Source organism: Colobus angolensis, unplaced genomic scaffold (genome assembly GCF_000951035.1).
Source record: "Colobus angolensis palliatus isolate OR3802 unplaced genomic scaffold, Cang.pa_1.0 Scaffold54, whole genome shotgun sequence".
Taxonomy (NCBI): domain Eukaryota; kingdom Metazoa; phylum Chordata; class Mammalia; order Primates; family Cercopithecidae; genus Colobus; species Colobus angolensis.
In genome coordinates, this window is record NW_012118932.1 from 2,264,418 (window position 1) to 2,271,870 (window position 7,453).

The following is a 7,453-nucleotide window of genomic DNA, read 5'->3' on the forward strand; positions in this document are numbered from 1 at the left end:
GGGAGGCAGGGGTTGCAGTGAGTTGAGATTGCGCCACTGCACTCCAACCTGGGCAACAGAGCAAGACTCTGTCTCAAAAAAAAAAGGCAACATCAAGAGATTGCAGCACTAGCTGGGCCATCAAACTGGAATGACAGAAGGAATGTCTTTGTCCAAACACATTCCAAGGTTCTCCATCTTGTGGAGGCTACATCCCTTCGCCTGCTGAAAGTAGCTCCAGTCTTGCCTCATTCAGGAAGCAGCAAGGACTGGTGGGAAAATCCCTGAGCTTGAGCTTGTCCCGTCTGCTCTTTATGCCTCAGTTTCCCTTCTGGTCCAATAACAAGGTTGAACTAGTCCTGCTGCAAAGTTCCTTTCATTTTCTGAGGTGGCAGCAGGGCTGAGGTCTAACACTGGGGTAAGAGGGAAGCTGAGAGGATAGAGCAGTTCTGCTTTCAGCAGGTTGACACATTCTGAGTAGAGTTTCCTTCAGCAAAGGATTACTGTGCTGATTAAAAAACGTTTAAAAAACACAGGCCTGGCTGGGCACGGTGGCTCGTGCCTGTAATCCCAGCACTTTGGGAGGCCAAGGTGGGGTGGATCACCTGAGTCAGAAGTTTGAGACCAGGCTGATCAACATGGTGAAACCCTGTCTCTACTAAAACTACAAAAATTAGTCGGGTGTGGTGGCTGGCGCCTGTAATCCCAGCTACTCGGGAGGCTGAGGCAGGCGAATCACCTGAACCCAGGAGGCAGAGGCTGCAGAGAGCTGAGATCGCGCCACTGCACTCCAGCCTGGGAGACAGGAGCAAAACTCTATCTCAAAGAAAACAAAACAAAACAAAACACAGCCTTTTACCTGATGACTCTGAGGCTGCCCTAACAACTTCCCTTCCCTCTACCCTTGTGAGAAACCGTGTGTATTCTTACTGCAGTGGTCTTACTCGAAACTCCTAACCCAGCACGTAATGCTCAAACTCCAGTTCCAGCCTCATCTCCTCCAAGAAGCCAGCGTGCCCATGAGGCTCTTCTCTGCTTCTTCTAACAACCCACTGGTTATACCAGGAGCCATGCCTGCCTTGGCGTGCCTTGTACTGGGTGCCTCAAATGTCCCCCTACTTCCCCAACAAGATCATGAGACCACTGGGGCAGGGACCAAGCTTGGGTCCGGCACTAACTGGGGACACAAGGGATACCCAGTAAGTGTCTGGATGTTGCTGAAAGTCACACCACTGACAGGGCCCTGAAGCTGGAGGTTGCTTAGAAGAGGGTCATACCTGACTCTGGGCCCCTCTCCATTCTTAGAGTGGGGACTGTGCAAAGGGCAGAGCGGAGGTGAATTCCCAGAGCCGGTAGAAAGTGGACAGGGTCTAGGACAACGCAGAATGATCCAGATGGGCTCGGCTCCCTTCATAGCTCCCCAGTCCCCTCTGTCCCTGCTCCCAGCATGCCTGGGGTGAGGCTCCATTGCCCTGGGGATTTACATGGGTTCCCTCTCCGCCTCTCTCTTCCAATCCAGCCACTCCCTCCTGTGAAGAGACCAGATCCTGCCTCTCATCTGTCTCTGCCCCTGACCCTGGATGAGATTGAGTGGGTCCCCTGTGCTCTCTGGCCCTCAGCTTCCCAGGTCCTTTCTCATGGACTTTTCCAGAATCCTGCCACCCCATTGCATGAATGCCTTGCTAGGGTGGTCTGTTAGGCTCGATCCTGCCTGTACCCTGAGGGCTTCACCCTTGACTCTCCTGGGCTCCCCTCCCTGTGGCGCCATGCCCCACCCCTGGGTCCTGCCAGCCCCGGACCCTGAGTCCCGGTTTTCTTTCTTTTTTTTTTTTTTTTGAGACGGAGTCTTGCTCTGTTACCCAGGCTGGAGTGCAGTGGCCAGATCTCAGCTCACTGCAAGCTCCGCCTCCCGGGTTTACGCCATTCTCCTGCCTCAGCCTCCCGAGTAGCTGGGACTACAGGCGCCGCCACCTCGCCCGGCTAGTTTTTCGTATTATTTTTACTAGAGACGGAGTTTCACCGTGTTAGCCAGGATGGTCTCGATCTCCTGACCTCGTGATCCGCCCGTCTCGGCCTCCCAAAGTGCTGGGATTACAGGCTTGAGCCACCGCGCCCGGCCCAAGTCCCGGCTTTCTTATCTGTAAAAGGCCAGCATCCCAGCCCTGATACTCTCAGATCCACTCAATTCAAGAGGATCTTGAATCTGCTCTGTGATGCTGTCAGCACATTAGACCACCCATCCCTAGCCTGAGTGGATACCCCAGGCTTAGCACCTCCGGCAGGAGAGTTGAGACAAAGACAATCTTGGCTCCTCTGATATCGTCCACATTATGGACCAGGGGAGGCTGCTGTGGAACAGCAGATGCCTTGGGGTCTGATGGTATCAGTGACACTTTCTGGGAAATAGACATAACCAGCCTGACCCACAAAAGAACATCGACTAGAGCTGGATGCTGAGGGGGACAGCGGCCAGCACGCCTCCACTGTTGGGGGACGTCTGCAGTGTGACCTTGGAAAGAACCCACTCCCTCTTTCCCCCCTTTTCTCTCATTCACAAGCATTTATTGAGCATTTCCATGGGCCAAGCCTTCTGCTAGGCCTTGGGGCTTCAAAAGCATAGTTCTTGCCCTAGAGAGCCTTGTAATCTAAGTGGAGAAGCAGAAATACAAACCCATAACTAGAGTATTTCCCCCCCAAACCCCAGTTTTCTCAATTCAAGTGTTACTCCCTGATGCTGTCAGCACATTAGAGCACCTGTTCCCACCAGTTTTGCTGAAGTGGCAGGTCACAGTCAGCAGGTGACCCGCCAAGAGGAGTCAGGGATAAATGATGACTTGAATGGCATTGAGGGCGGTCTGCAGTGTGGCTTGCTACGGCCAACAGATTGCGGTGGTTTGGCTTTTGCTCTCCAAATTTCCATTCCCTCAGCTACTGCCACCAGCAAAGCACTCGAAAGCTGTAAAAGATTATTTTCAGCATGTCCAGGGGCTCCAGAAGAGACCAGGTGGAAGACATTATACTGCCGGTGTCTGAGCCAGCACGAAACTCAAGCTCCTCTGATTGTTGGTCCAGGCTCTCTACAGCTCCACCGGCTCCTCATCCTTCCCTTCCTTGGCTAGAAACTGAGGAATGTGAAATACATGTCTGGGTGAATAGGCGGCTGTCAGGTTAAAACTGTTCCACAGGATTTCTAAGGACCTGGAATTAGGTGGCCCGGGGTAGTACTTAACTAATATGTTTTTCTGGCTGTTGGCAAATCTCAAATATTAGTTGGGAAATTCCTTCCTTTTTTTTTTTTCTTGAGATGGAGTCTTGCTCTATCGCCCAGGCTGGAGTGCAGTGGCACGATCTCGGCTCACTGCAAGCTCTGCCTTCCGGGTTCAAGCGATTCTCCTGCCTCAGCCTCCCGAGTAGCTGGTACTACAGGCACGTGCTACCACGCCCAGCTGATTTTTGTATTTTTTAGAGATGAGGTTTCACCATGTTGGCCAGGATGGTATCGATCTCTTGACCTTGTGATCTGCCCGCCTCAGCCTCCTGAGTAGCTGGGATTACAGGCGTGAGCCACCTTACCCAGTGAGAATTCCTTTCTTTCACATCCACATCTTTCTGTCTCTCACACATGCCCCATACTAGCCATCCTCCTTCCTCTCTGTTTCTCAAATTGAAACACAATCAAAGACAAAGAAAATACTCAGGTTATCGGACACATTTGCAAATCTTCACAATCCCACAGAGGGCCTTTGGCCCCCGATGAGAACCAGTGGCATAATAACCGCTCTTGGGAACCAGCGTCATTCTCCCGATTCTGTTATGCATCAGTCTTGGTCACCTTTCTTTTCTTTCCGCTTTCACGCTCGCCTCTGCTTGGCATCCTATACATTTGGTTTTCAACCTCCTTGCCTTACATTTGCAACATCTTCAGAGAAAGTGGTCCTAGCCCATCCCAGCTCCCACAAGCTGGTATTTCTAGTTTCCTGGCCAAGGAGGGCACACCTTGCAGGTACACAGAGATACAAAGACTGCCAAATATTTCTCATTGCATGGTTTAGCTGGAGTATCTCAGGCCAGAGACAGGGACATGACCAGGCAAACTTCAAAGGAAGTTGTGAAGCTACCAGAGGTCTTAGAATAAAAAATGGAGCTAGAGCTCTTCTATCACTGAATGGGCCATGTGACTGCTGCCCGTTCTATCAAAGTGGAAGCCAAACCAGTCCTTTCCCTTAGAGCTTCCACAGATGAGAGGGTGCAAGGAAGCAGGAAGGATGGATTTGTTTTTATCTTGCACACCAGCTAACTATCAGCGCTGGTCTCTGGAGTAGAGAAGCCCTCTATGAGGGACTTCCAGGCATGGCATGGTAGCTCATGCCTATAATCCCAGAACTTTAGGAGGCCAAGGAGGGCAGACTGCTTGAGCCCAGGAGTTTGAGACAAACCTGGGCAACATGGCAAAATCCTTTAGATTTGTCATGTGCAAGGATCTGCTCAGCCACATATCTGGATCTTATTTTGCTAATGATGTTAGATTTGCCTAGGATGGCTAGTATGGGGCATGTGAGACAGAGAGAAAGACGTGGATGTGAAAGAAAGGAATTCTCACTGGGCGCGGTGGCTCATGCCTGTAATTCCAGCACTTTGGGAGGCTGAGGTGGGCGGATCACAAGGTCAAGAGATCGATACCATCCTGGCCAACATGGTGAAACCTCATCTTTACAAAAATGAGCCAGGTGTGGTGGCATGTGCCTGTAGTCCCAGCCACTTGAAAGGCTGAGGTGGGAGAATCGCTTGAGCCCAGGAGGCAGCCGTGAGTGGCGATCCCGCCACTGCACTCCTGTCTGGGCAACAGAGTGAGACCCTGTCTCAAAAACAAACAAAACATTTAATTCGACCCACAAAATAGCTCAAGATTGCATTTGTTTGGCTTTAGCTTTGGAAGCAACTTTCATTCTTCAATTGCACTGTTGTTTTGCGGGACAGCTTTCGACTCGGTATAGAACAATATCCGGCAGTTTCTTCCTGACATTGCTGGATGAACATTGAGGCACATGATGAATTGTTGTGCTGAGAAACTCTGAGATGTTGCACGGGTCACGGCTGCTGTGAGAGTGACTCACGGAAACCCAGACCTGCCTGGGAGGCAGGAAGGGCAGCATTGAGGGACTGATGGGCCCTGGGCCATGACAAACAGAAGCAGATGGGATGAGGCCCACAGGGACATTGTGTCATTCACGGGGTGACCTGAACATTACCAGAGGCAGATGAGACTGCCAGGAGGAGCACTGTTCTCTCATCTGATGGCTTTGCAAACCTTTTTCTTTTACTATTTTCTTAAACCTCTTCTGAATTCTGTCTGTGGCTTTAGTTGGGATCCAGCCAAGCTTTCCTTTAAAAATAAGACACATTACACAGTTACTGAATTATCAAGCTTTGGTCAACGTCGACATCAACATCATTAGCAAGATATGATCCAGGTGTGCGGCTGAGCAGATCCTTGCTCGTGGCAAATCTAAACGAATAAGCACACTTCTTCTCATTTTTGAGAATGTGGCTGAGAAGCAGAAACAAATACTGATGTGGATGAAAATGTAAAAGGCTTGCAGGCACATACTGTGCACACCAAATTTAGGCACAACATGAAGAAGGAACAAAAGGTCAGGTGCCTGATCCTTCGTCACACGTGTACCCGTCTGATGGCATGCTGATGCCCATCCATTGAGATCAATGGTGACAGAAGAGTGGATTTGAAGGGTCATTTCAAATTCTTCTGCGTCAAAGTGGCCTAGACCGGGAGCCCCTGAGCAGAGACCATGTCTTTTAATTTTGAATCGTCACCATCCAAACCGGGGCCGAGTAGCTAGGCAGTAGTTTGATTGTAGTAACTCTTATCTTACTGTCATTATAATCTCTGCTGTTTAATGTCCCTGCATCACCTTCTAACTATCCCACCACATGAGGCTGTCATGATGCGGGCTGACACTCACAGATATCTTCAGCCTGTCTAATGTTGTGGGAAGTGCGCCCTATCACTGTTCTGGCAGCTTTTTTCTCCAGAATTCCATAAGCTGGAACAACTATTTATGAACCTCATTTATAAGAGATGACAGTTGCCAGTAGTACAATGAAATACATGCTGTGAGAAAATGAAGCGTATAAGGCAGAATGAACCTTTATGTCCCTCTAACCCACACCCCAGTCCCCTGCCCTTTCCTGGGGCCTATGATAAGCCAAAGCTAGGCCAGCTCAAAGGAGAGGGAGGGTAGCGATTCTGTAACAATATCCATATACAGGAACTGCAGCAAGGGGAGACCAGCTGGACAGAGAGCATGGTTAGCATGCCTTATAAAATCCACCGGCCTGCTTCTCCCACCAACCCCCAGCACAGTCCCTGCCCAGGTAAAGCAGAACCCAATGTGACCAAAAGCCTGACGACCCAAGGCATGGCCTGGGAGTGGGAGCAGTAGGTTGAAGAAGTCCAAAGGGGCAGGAATTGGGGTGTGGGTGCGGAGAGAGGGAAGGAGAGAGGGCCGAATGTGTGGGGAGGCCCTCAGGCCAAGCTGGAAGGACCTAGGGCTGAGGAGGGCCCAGGGATTCCTTGATTGGACCCCCGACCTTCACATACTCTGACTGGGAAGACACAACGCAATCTTTTTTTTGAGACAGAGTCTCGCTCTGTCACCCAGGCTGGAGTGCAGTGGTGTGATCTCAGCTCACTGCAACCTCCGCCTCCCAGTTCAAGCGATTCTCTTGCCTCAGCCTCCCGAGTAGCTGGATTACAGGTGTATGCCACCACACCTGGCTAATTTTTGTATTTTGGGTAGTGACAGGGTTTCACCACATTGGTCAGGCTGGTCTCAAACCCCTGATCTCAAGCGATCCTCCCATCTCGGCCCCCCAAAGTGCTGGGATTACAGGCGTGAGCCACCGCGCCTGGCCCAACACAAGTCAATCTTGAAGGGCTGCTTTGTACATCCTTCTGGATGCAATGGTGCATGGATAGGCTAAGAGTACAGTTGTATTATAAACTGAAAACCACTGTTCCCTTCCACTCTTCAGGTGGACGTTCTGGGTTTGTTTTACATGCATTTTTCCTTTCTCTCATAAAACAAAAGGAATCATGTTGTCATCAGTTTTCTAAAGTTTGTCCCCAGCTCCGTCTACTTTTCCTGTGTCTGATGGGGACCAGCCAGTCACAAGGACCTCACCACACTAGCAGGGTGCGGCCTTCTAAATGGGCATTTGTGAAGCTCTGGGTGCTGGCTAGGCAGGGCAGGGTCAGAGAAATGCAAAGTATTCCAGGCACCAGCCCTGGAATTTACTCCCAGCCTCTCCTCTGCCCACATCACAGCCCCACCAGGCTGCGGTCTTCTGCTTTTGGAGCAGAAGGTGCCCCAAGGCCTCTCTTGGAGATTTTGCCCTGTTGGCTCATGGGGAGAGAGGAAGAGAAGCTCAGATCAGAGGGAATGCCTAATGAATT